Below are 12,441 nucleotides of genomic sequence, written 5' to 3' on the forward strand. Positions count from 1 at the left end.
TCTACATCATCCTCCCGCATCATCTTCTGCAGCCAGTGGCTGGCCCGTATGAGCCAGGTCCCATCATGGCCACAGTTGAGCTCTGTAAGGGTCTTTACCTGGTTTACCAGTTCCTGCAACATAGCTCGGTCTTGAGAAGCCTGGTCCGTCAGCAGGCGATTAGTCTCTTGCTGCAGCCGAACTGCCTCCTGTTGGGCGACTGCCTGGACACAGGTAGCCTCCTGCTGCACCGCTGTGGCTTGTATCAGTGCCCACACTACGTCATCCATTGCGGTGAAAAAAAAAAAAACCTTCTCTTTTTTCTTTTTTTTAAATCACCCTCCTTTTTTTTTCCGCCACGTTGTGCACACCAAATATCCCACTTCTGACACCAGTTGTGACAAAGTTCCTCCTCTACCTTGGTGGGTCCTGCGCTTATTGGCAGATTTGCTCACCTCAGTGATCTTCCCTTCTTGTGGAACGCACAGTCTGGGTCAGCTCCTCCTGTGTCTGATCAGGAGCTGGAGGTTTCGGGGGGGAACCCGGGCCCGCCCTCTACTCCAGGTTCCAGCCCAGGGCCCTGTGGATCGCAGCTGTCTATAGTGCCTCCTGTAACAGCTGTATGACAGCTACAACTCCCTGGACTACTTCCCCATGGCCTCCTCCAAACACCTTCTTTATCCTCACCACAGGACCTTCCTCCTAGTGTCTGATAATGCTTGTCCTCCTCAATCCTCCAGCAGTACACTCTCTCACTCTCAGCTCCTTGCCCTCTTGCTCCCAGCTCCTCACACACGCTTCTTCTCCTCTGGTTCCTCCCTGCTGACTGGAGTGAGCTCCTTTTTAAACCCAGGTGCCCTGATCACCTACAGCCAATTAAGGCAGGCTATTCTAATTAAAGTAGCTATCTCCACTTCCTTCTAGAAAGATCTTAATTGGCCCCAGGTGCCTTGATTAACCTGGAGCAGCTGCCATTTGGTTACCAGGATACTAGGGATTTGTTTAGCCTGGGGCTAACATTCCTGTTTCTCAGTACTTTACCGTAGCCATCTGGCCTTGCCCAAACACACAGGGTTTAAAAAAGAACTAGATAATTCATGGAGGTTAAGTCCATTAATGGCTATTAGCCAGAACAGGTAAGGAATGGTGTCTCTAGCCTCCGTTTGTCAGAGGGTGGAGATGGATGGCAGGAGAGAGATCACTTGATCATTACCTGTTAGGTTCACTCCCTCTGAAGCATCTGGTATTGGCCACTGTCGGTAGACAGGATACTGGGCTGGATGGACCTTTGGTCTGACCCAGTATGGCCGTTCTTATGTTCTTACTGCATACAATTCCTGATCACCCTTGGTGCCGAGCTGACGCAGATCGATGCACATTAAACAGGAATCAAGTATCAGAGGGGTAGCCATGTTAGTCTGTGGCACTTTATAGACTAACAGAAGTATTGGAGCATGAGCTTTCATGGGTGAATATCCACTTTGTCAGACACATCAATGAAAGCTTATGCTCCAATACTTCTGTTAGTCTATAAGGTGCCACAGGACTCTTTGTCATTAAACAGGAATGATTGCCACTTATTAGAGGACTTCTCTGCAGGGATATTTTCATCAACTAGCACCATAAATGGTAAATTGTAAGAGGTAATGGCTCTCAGTCACACACATCTTTTTGCTATATCAGTTCAAGCCCCCTCTCGTCCCTTCCCTCCCCATCAAGCCCTAACCATGCACAGTCAAATGGGTTAGCCAAAAAGGCATGACCAATGTTAACAAAATAGTCATAGGACTTACCCACCCTCAAGTGACCCACCCTTAGTATGGTCAGGGGATCGCAGCACCCTCCCCGGGCTGGAATGGCTTTGCCAGCTGATCAGAGATGTATGGGCAGAGGAGCACAAATTCAATGTCCATGTTGCACATGCTCCTTGAATCAAAGACTGGCAGCAGCTACCGTGGAGCTCTAGGACAAGAAACCAGCAGAGAAGAAATCCCAAGACAAGAATGCCGGGAAGGAGTGCGGGATTCCAGATACAGGAATGGGCTACCTGCCCATGCATCAGAAAGACTGCCTGCCCCAGGGTCACCTCAATTCTAGGGTCAGGCGGGACTACTGTGATCACTAATTGAGCTCCCATATAGCACAGGTCAGAGGACATCCCGTAAGCACCCAAGGACCAGTCCTGCAGCAGGAACAGAGATAGCTAACCTAAGAGAAGCAGGGCCGTGGCTCTCTGCTCCTTGAGATGCCCAGGGTGTTCTTGGTAGCATCGCTGTGCTGGCAGAAATAACCCAGTGACGAGCAGCAAAGAGGCTTCAGGCAGCTGATCCTCCTCTACAGGAGATGGTCAGGGACCAGAGGGGGCCATGGGACCAGAGGCCACTGGGGTTCAGAGACAGGAATCGCTGCCAGATGCCCAGAATCCCCCTCTAATCAGTGGAGATCAGCTCATCTCCTCTGCCCTCCACCCTCGTCGGCCCTACTGTGGCATGTTAATAATTGGGTCCATTATGTCCTGGCAGGCGGGCTGGGTAGGGTTGCCAACTTCCTAGTCACATAAAATGGAACACCCCAGCCTCAGCCCTTCCCTGAGGCACCACCCCCCACTCACTACCTCCCTCCTCCCTCAGTGGCTTGCTGTCCACAATCCTCACTCACTTTCACTGGGCTTGGGCAGGGGGCTCGGGTGCAGGAGGGGATGAGGGCTCGGGGCTGGGGATGCTGGCTCTGGGGTGGAGCCAGAAATGAGGGGTTGAGGGTGTCGAAGGCGGCTCCGGGCTGAGGCAGGGAATTGGGGTGTGGGAGGAGATGAGGGCTCCAGCTGGAGGTGCAGGCTCTAGGCTGGGGCTGGGAATGAGGGGCTTGGGGTGCAGGAGGGGGCTCCAGGCTGGGAGGTGGGGCTGAGCAATTCAGAGTGCAGGGGGGGCTGCGTGTTGAGGCAGGGGATTGGGGTGCAAGAGGGGGTACAAGCTCTGGACTGGGGGTGAGGGCTCTGGGATGGGGTCAGGATGAGGGGTTTGGGGTGCAGGAGGGTGCTCTGGGTTTGAGGGGGCTCAGGACTGGGGCAGGGGATTTGGGGCTTGGGGTAGGGGCATGGGCTTACCTCGGGCGGCTCCCGGTCAGCAGCAGATCTAAGGGAGGCTGCCTGCCTGTCCTGCACACCCCGGAAGCCACCAGCAGGTCTGGGTCCTAGGTGTGGGGCCCAGGAGGCTCCACATGCCACTCTCATCCACAGGCACCCCCCCACACACACACACCAGCTCAGAACCGGTGCTTGGGGTGGGGGCAGCATGTGGAGCTCCATGGCTAGCAGTTGGACCTGCTGGCTGCTTCGGGGGCGCAGCACTGTTCCAGCCAGGACAGGTGGGGACTAGCCTGCCTTAGCACCGCTTACTGGACTTTTAACAACCAGGTTGGCAGTGCTGACCAGAGCCGCCAAGGTCCCTTTTCAACATGGTGTTCCGGTCGAAAACCGGATACCTGGTCACCCTAGTTCAGGCTGATGTTCTGGTTTGGTTGCATGTGATCTGAAAACAGAAGAGAATAGGTAAAGCTGCTGTAGCCTGTGGATTGCCCCTGCCCCATGCAGGGAACTGACCTCTGAAACCCTGGTCTGCACTGTCTCCTCCAGTATTCCATCCTGGGGGCCAGGCCTCTTCTACGATCCCTCCTTAGCCTTGCCTTGGAGTGGGGGCAGGGCCCACTGCAGCAGCTGGGGGATGAGGCAGGGAGAATGCATGTCTACACTGCAGTGTGAGTCCCGCGTTTGTAGAACTCAAGTTGACAGCCCGTGGGTTTAGTAACCTAGAGCTTGAGTGTCTACACTTATTTGTATCCCCAGATTAGGGATTGTTAGACCCTGGGTACCAACAGCATCTGCACTTCATTATATGGGTCTGAGTGCCTCCCCCCGCCACACACAAATTCCAGACTGCCTAGCACCCTCCCAAAATATGGCCACTCTAGCCATCTGTCTGTGGGGGAGCAGGCTGAGTTTGGGGGAGCCCCTGTAAGTATGGCTGACATTCTTTGTTCCCATACATACACATGTACATTTAGCCCTATTAAAACGTGGACTGTTTGTTGGTGCCCAGTTTACCAAGCTGTCATGCACCAGCTATGTTTCTTGGCTTTTCCCTGTCACAAGATCATTTCGCACCCAAGGAAAAGAAAAACATTCCCAACATGAAAGAAAGCAGCCAGGAAATCAAGGAAAAGCAGCTTTGCCAGTGGGAGGGCATGGCACGGGTGTCACCTCTGACATACACTGGCGCAACTCCACTGCCACTGCCCTATCACTCTGGGCCATGCGGCCCTCTGCCATCACATCTCCTCTTCCTGGGCAGTGAGCCACCTGCCCAGCGGGGCCAGCACCAAAACCACAGGCTGCCTCCACTCTGGCTCAGGGAGAAGATGGTCTCTGTCTGCAGCAGCCCGCTGTAGTGACCAGGCCTAGGCACCACAGGAAGGCAGGGTCTTATGCGCTGCCCCAGAGTCTTTAACACCCCCGCCCCCGCACAAGAATATTCGATTCTTTTCTGCTCTTGGTTTCCACGTTCCGTGGACAACCTAAGCTTGCTTCTGTGTCAGCCGACCGACATCAGCAGTGGAGGATAGGCTGGCCTCTTGGGTTCCGTTAACACCCCAGGGGTTAGGGGCGCTGCAGTCAGCCAGTCAGAAGCAATCCCAGGCCAGAGCTAAGGAGCACAAGGCTCTGGGTCGCGGAAAAGCAAGCCCCAGCCCCAGATCAAAAAGTCACATCCGTCATGATGCCCTCCCAGAACTAAGCGCTCCATCCACCCCCCTACCCTTTTTGTCCCCAGCATTGGAGTCACTATCCTGCTGCCTTTCACCTCTGTATCACGACATCACACGCAGTGCAATGTTCCCTGGTAAGTACCGTCATCGATGTGCCATCACCAGCTCCACTAGCCCACCCCCACAGTGGCAAACAGCAAGTACCTCATGGACACATCCTTCTGGGGTCTGCACCCCACCCTTCCCCAGTGGCACACCTTGATCCTGGCATTGGCTGTGACTGAGAAGAATCCAATTAACATCCATTTCAGGAGCCCACTTTGACCTATGCTCTGAGGTCAGGAGGGGTCTGTTTCACAGCTTTCTCTGCTACAGGTCCCTGGGCCTCGTGCTCTTGGACAAAGTGGACTGCCCTGCTCTTGGGAGAACCGCAGGCTCAGAAAGCTGCTGCTGCACTTGCCCCATTGGTTTTATGCTCCTTAGAAGGCTCAGGCCAGAGAACCAGCCACTCCAGGCAGGAGGCCAAAGTGTCCCAGGCCTGGTCCACACACAGAGCTTACCTAACAGTGAGACCAATTTAACAAAATCAGAGCAAAGCCCTGTGTGGCTGCTCCGATGGCTCATAGCAGTTGAGCTTGTGTAAGTGAGTGTGTGTTAACTGGAACCATCCCTTTAGTTAAACGGGGGGAACCCAGCACTGCTACATACGCTGGGTGTTTCAATCTGCTTTCCCCATCCCCAGGTTGGAGCCTCCCCACAGCTCAAGGTTCGGTTTGTACTCGTGATGGGAAAAGCTCATGAGATCTGGTTAGAGACGTGCCCCCCATCTGGCTTCTCTAGCTGAGGCCTTGCCCCCTCCCTGGAACAAGTTCTCAGGGGGTTTCCTGACCTTCTGCTCCTGCTCCAGCCAGATGCCTCGGAGGATACTGGTGGCCTCTGGCCATCCCAGCCCAGCCGCAGGAACATGCAGTTCAGGCTCATGTCTGGGGAATGGGTTTGGGTGAGGTGATGCCCAGCCCCAATTGCTGGTCAGGCTTCTCGCTGGACCATCAGCTTCTCCGTGAGCAGCACTAAGGGCACAGCTGCCTCACTGGGTTCAGGGGCGGCTCCAGGTACCGGCACACCAAGCACGTGCCTGGGGTGGCAAGCCGCGGGGGGCACTCTGCCGGTCACCGCGAGGGGGGCAGGCAGGTTGCCTTCGGCGGCATGCCTGCAGCGGGTCCACTGGTCCCATGGCTTCAGCGGACCTCCCGCAGGCATGCTGCCGAATCCGCAGGACTGGGGAACTCCCACAGGCAAGCCACCGAAGGCAGCCTGCCTGCCATGCTTGGGGCGGCAAAATACCTAGAGCCACCTCTGACTGGGTTCACCCCAGAGCGCTGCTTGCAGCTCGCTTTCCCTAGCACAGCACATGTGGGAAGCTGGGGGACAAGGAGGTCAGTGCTGCCTGGAACCCAGAGCTCAGGCTCACTGCGGCCCCGCATTTATTCTGAGATCGGCCATCTGGCACGGCCAGCCTCCCTCTGCTTTAGTCTGCACGAGGGCATAATCCCTCCTGGGCTGCTTGAAAACGGTGTAAACCTGAAAAACTCTGACAGCAGAGGGAGCAGGAGGGTCCAGACAATAATGTCCTGATGTAACAGTGCCTAGGAAGAGTCAGTTGGTGGCCCCAGCCCATCAGGCCCTGTGTGCACAGTAGCAGGGAGGGGGTCACTGCTCCTGGAGCAGGGAGAGGAGGAAAGATTTCCAGCAATTTAAAGTGATTTTCCCTGCAATTTACTTTATACATTAACAAACACCTGCACTGGATCAGGATTTTCTCCTCCATTCCTTCCCAGCTCTGCCGCTCAGCCATGCACTCAGGAGTGTCAAGACTTCAGGCCATGAGCCCCTCAAACGCTTTCCCCAGCAGACTGGAGCTTTGTGACAACAGTTCAGTAAATAGATCCCAGCAGCTCTCCTGTTCCCCAGGTGCCCGGGCTCTCTGCCCAGGCCTGGGCTGCTCCGGAGGCATGGTGCACACTGGGAGCTGGGCTTCCGGTCCAGCCTCATGGGGCCACGCTAGTGAAAATGTCAATAACATTTGTTTTCATTTAAAACAAGCTTTGTTGGGCCTTTGGCTGGGGTGGCCCCGCAGGCTAGTGGTATGATCCTAGGTCTGTTGGCTGGGCTGTCCAGGCCAAACATAGCATGGCGGCCAGGTTCGACGCCAATATACCCAGCTGCTAGCACCAGGAGGATTCCACAGGCACCAGGACACATACCACCCTGCTGGGGCAGGGGGACATGCCCTGCACTGCTTGGGGGCTGGGGGAAGACAGAGCTGCCAAAGGGTGGGGGAAGGGAGTGTTCTTTCACCTACTAGATGGGGCAGAACTCCCGGCCTACAGGCTGCACTGATGTATGCACCAGGCTGCTATGTGTGCACGAGGACATCGGGGTCACTATTCATGGAGGTGGGGATACCTGGGGGGGGGATGTCACTGCTCCTGTCTACATGTGTGTCTGGGGCTGTTGCTATTTGGAGCAGTGTAAAGGGTTGTGCTTTGTATGCAAATAGATACAAATGCAAATCCCATCAACTCTACTAAAGGCAGTGCGGCCTAGTGGCTAGAGCACCAGATGGGGAGTCCGGAGACCTGGGTTCTACTCCCGGCCCTGCTACTGGCCTGTTGGGTGACCTTGGTCCAGTTGAAGCCCCTTGCTGTGCCTCAGTTTCTCCATCTGGAACATGGAGATTATGATCCTGAGATCCCCACCTGATCCAAAGGGAGCTACAATCCATCTATCTACAGCCTGCCCCCCCAACACCTGAACAATGTAAACACCAGCCCGTCGTGCCAGCAGTCCAACCCAAATGGGAGCTGGGGACTCCTACCCCTTTACCTGTGGAGCCTCCCAATGAATCCAGCCTGGGGCAGCTGCTGACTATGCGCCCCACACCTGGCCATCACAGAGGGGCAGGACCTGCAAGGCAGACTGGGAGCCCCTTTGTGTCTGAGTATGGGGCAGTGCCAGTGGGCTCAAGGGGATCCACGAAGGGACCCTGGAGAAATGGAGAGGACCCTTCAGGAAGGTTCTGCTTGCTCTGCCCTGGCCCACTCCTGGGGTTCGGGGGTGGGGGATTCAGCAGCAAATGTTTTAAACTGCCCGTTCCTCCTGTGTGCTAATTAACAGGAAGAATCTCATGTGGCCCCACTCCATGGGGTATAACTAAATAGCCGCTCAGCTGCTGCTGTCCACAGCCTGGGAGCCCTGGGAAGGAGCATGTGATGCTGGTTATTCATGGCTGGATAACAGAGCCTGTGGCCTGCGCTGTTTTCCTATGCTGTGATCAGGGCAGAGAAGAAGAAGGGAGCCCAACATAGCAGTTTCCTAACACAGGAAGCTCCGGGCCGGGAGCAAGTGCCACTGCCAGCCATGGACAACCTGCCTGCCATAGTGGGACCAGAGCAAGCAATGGGAATCAATGTCACCTCCCCAGACAGACCCCCTCACCCAGACCCAACCACGGTGCCCACAGGGACACTGTACCAGTATCCATCAGCCCTGACATCAGGATATCTCAACACACTTTACAAAGGAGGCCAGGATCATTATCCCCATGTGACAGATGGGGAAACTGAGGCACCATCCGAATGATGAGGCGAAGTGACTCACTCCGAGCAGCAGAGCTGAAATAGAATCCACATCTCCTGGGTCCCACTGCTGTATCCACTAGGCCCTGCTGCTCAGGGGACTGAAACAGCGCAGCAGCTGAGAAGCAGTCTGGGATATGAACACTGAAACTTGGGGCTCAGGGGGCCCCAGCCCTGAGATGTTGTTACCAAGCCCAGGGTCTCAGCCAGTCCCACATTTCTTTCCATCCCGGCTGCTGCCCTGAGAATGAGCTGCATGCTCCACTGGCCCATGAAATCCAACTGTTTCAGGCCTGCCCTAGTCTCAGCCCTCTCTCATCTCCAAATCCCAACCCTCTGCAACGGTTTGATTAAGAGAACTCCCCAGCCTGCCACTTCAACAAAGGGTTCCTCCTCCTTCCTCTAGCTCCTAGGAGCCACCATATCTCCCCCTCACCCCGCACAAGCCAAGACCCCACTCCCAGGCTGTGCAGGAAAAGCAGGCCAGCAATTCCTGCAGAGGACTGCAGCGGTCTCACTGCTGCGTAGGCACCAGGAGTCACAGAAGCCCAACCTGGCCACTGCTGGGTATGGTCTCCCCTGTCCTATGCCCCTAGCTCTGGCAGGAGCTGACACCAGCGGGCTGGTCACCCAGCCAGCTGCATTCCCCTCTTATTTGCCCTGCTCCTGTTGTGTGTAAAGGCATCACTGTCAGGGACAGTGTCAGTGTAAATACCTCGATACCAATGCCAATCACTCTAGTGAAATGAATCACTGTTAATGAGCACTGGTTGCCATCTGGGAGCACGGCCACCCTGGACCAGCTATCCATCAAGCCCTGACACAGGCAGGGGGCTATGACTGATGAGCCACCGAGGGAATGATCACTGCACAGAAACCTGCCCCCTCCCACCCCCTCACTGCCCCGCACCAGGCAAACCCCAGGCACCGCTGTCCCCACCCCCACCCTACCCCACCCCCCCAAGCCAGGCAAACCCCGGGCACCACCTGCCCTGCAAATAGTGCTGGTGGAGGAGAGAGGTATACCCCGCCCCAGCGGTTGCAGGAAAGGGGCCCTGCGCTGCAGAGGTGAGATTGGCCCTGAGGAGAGGGATCAGGCAGAAAAGCCTCTATTACTAACGGGGTGCAGCTCTGAATAGGGAGCCAGTAACTCCGAGGAGCCACTGCTGCCCACAGGGGTCACCAGATGAGATTAATAGGCAGCCGACTTCAAACAAGTGAGAGGAAGTGCTTCATCCCACGCACAGTCACCATGTGGAACTCGCTGCCAGGGGATGTTGTGATGCCAAAACAATAAATGGGTTAAAAAAAAAACTTAGATAAGTTCCTGGAGGATAGAGCTGTCACAAAGTGTGGGGGAGACAAGGCCCTGCACCCCCAGCTTCCTGCAATTCACCATGACTCTCAGCCAGCCAGCAAAACAGGTTCATTTAGACGACATGAACACAGTCCAAGACAGGTCTTGCAGGTACAGACAACAGGACCCTTCAGTTAGGTCCCTCTTGGAGGGCCCCTCCATTTCCCAGCCAGCTCCAAACTGAAACTCCCTCCAGCTGTCTCACTCTGGCTCCTCCCCCACCCTTTGTCCAATTTCCCAGGCAGAGGTGTCACCTGGCCTCCAACCCGCTTCCTGGGTTCTCATGTTAGGTGCTTTGGTATCCTCCTTCAAGGAAAGTCTCCCATCCCCCAGTGCAGACAGTCCCAGAAATACTCCCCACCCAGTATTCAAAGAACACATTAAGAACATTCCCAGTTCGTCACATCGGCCAGCAATGGCTATTAGCCAGGATGGCCAGGGATGCAGCCCCATGCTTTGGGTGTCCCTAGCCTCTAACTGCCAGAAGCTGGGAGTAGAGGACAGGGGATGGATCACTTGATTGCCTGTTCTATTCATTTGCTCTGAAGCACCTGGAACTGGCTGCTGTAGGAAGACAGGCTAGATCAGTGGCTCTCAAACTTTTTTACTGGTGACCCCTTTCACATTGCAAGCCTCTGAGTGCAACCCCACCTAATAAATTAAAAACACTGTTTAATATATTTAACACTATTATAAATGCTGGAGGCAAGCGGGATTTGGGGTGGAGGTTGACAGCTCTCGATCCCACATGTAATGACCTTGTGACCCCCTGAGGGGTCCCAACCCCCAGTTTGGGAACCCCTGGGCTAGAAAGATCTTTGGTCTGACCCAGTACGGTCATTCTTGTGTTCAGGGATGGACGGTAACAAGAGGGTCTGGCTTTGGCTTGGGCTAGTGGGAGCATGGCATGCTGGGATAATACCAGCCAAGGCAGGTGTCCATCCCCCACAGCACCCCCACACCTCTAAGCCACATTCATCAAGTGCCACACAGGGGAGATTCTGCCTCTGCTAGCTGCAGCCCATCCTCTGCAGGAAAGGGGCCTCTGCGGATTGCGTGGCCAGCACTGCTGCTGTGCCAGAGCCACCATCGCAGGGAATGCAGCACTCCTGGTTACACAACCCCAAGATGTAGCTGCTTGGAGCACATCAGAGTCCTCAGCCATGAACATCCTGAAGGTTACATAAGGTGCCCTCAGGGGGGCCACCAGCTTCACTGCCACGCCTCGTGACCTCGCCCTTGACTGGCTGGCCTGCTTTCTGTGAACACCTCTCCGCAGGGATCTCAATGGGGCTGGCTTGATGCCTGGGGCAGGAAGCAACTCTTGGACTGTGGAGAGATCTCTCGGATTCCCCACTGGAGGACCCTGGAGCCACTGGCATCAGCTCTTAGCACCCAGTCACCCAGCACACCAGGACAGTGGTGCAGAGTATTAGGTTCCCTGACACCTCCCAACATGACCCCCGGCTTTCAGCGGCTGGTAGCTTTGCCAGCAGTTGGTGGGGCAGGCAAATCAATGGCTGGCTGGTCCCCCCAGGCAGGGTCTTGTATGAGGCACATCCTGGGAACACAGGGAGTCGACGTCCTGTGTCTAGCTAGGCTGCAATCAGACAGTAACCCCTGACCATATTGGCAGGAATGACACTATACGTTGTATTTGATTCACTCTCTGGCAGCTGCAGCATAGAATTACAGAACTGTAGGGGACCTTGATCATCTAGTCCAGCCCCCTGCACTGACACAGGGCTAAGTATTATCTAGACCATCCCTGATGGGTGTTGTCTAACCTGCTCTGAACAACCACCAGTGACAGAAATTCACAACTTCCCTAGGCACTTTGTTCTAGTGCTTAATCACCCTGACAGTTTTATCTAATGTCCAACCTAAACCTCCCTCCCTGCAATTTAAGCCCATTGCTTCTTGTCCGGTCCTCAGAGGTTAAGGAGAATAATTTATCCTCCTCCTCTCTATAATAATCTTTAATTCACTTGAAGACTGTTATGTCCCCCTTCAGTCTTCTGTTCTCCCTTGCTGGTTCTATCTGTGCCCCTTTAGTCCCCTTAAAACCTATAAACCAAACTACATTCAAAACCTCTTTCTTTAAATCACCCTTTCAGTAACTAGGAGACAATGCAGGCAGAAGCCCAGCAGCAGAGTGGGGGCTATCCAGTTTATTGCACTGAGTGTAGCATGTATGATTACCTGCCCTGTGGGTGGGTGGCGTATGTGTGCAGTTGGTACAAGGAGCTTCTAGCTCTCAAAGACCATGTATGGACTTTGGAGGCCAGGGTGGCGGAACTGGAGGAGCTAAGAGAAGCAGAGAGGTATGTTGATGAGGCTTTCCAGGATACTGTAGAATTGTCCCACCTCCAGTCAGACAGCCCCTGTGCTGTTGAGGAGGAAGAAAGGCCCAGGGAAGCAGAGCAGTCAATGGGAGCAGAGGGAAACCTTCCTATAGTTGGGACCCTCCTTCCAGATGGTGCTGGGGTTGCCTCTCGCACTGAGGTTACCTCTCTGGGCGATGGAACTCCAGTTACTAGGAAAAGGCAGGTGTTAGTAATGGGAGAGTCGATCATAAGAAATGTAGATAGCTGGGTTTGTGATGACCAGGAGAACCGTATGGTGACTTGCCTGCCTGGTGGGAAGGTTGCGGATCTCTCGAGGCATCTAGACAGACTTATGTGTAGTGCTGGGGAGGAGCCGGTGGTC

This window comes from Gopherus evgoodei, chromosome 9 (assembly GCF_007399415.2).
Source record: "Gopherus evgoodei ecotype Sinaloan lineage chromosome 9, rGopEvg1_v1.p, whole genome shotgun sequence".
NCBI lineage: Eukaryota > Metazoa > Chordata > Testudines > Testudinidae > Gopherus > Gopherus evgoodei.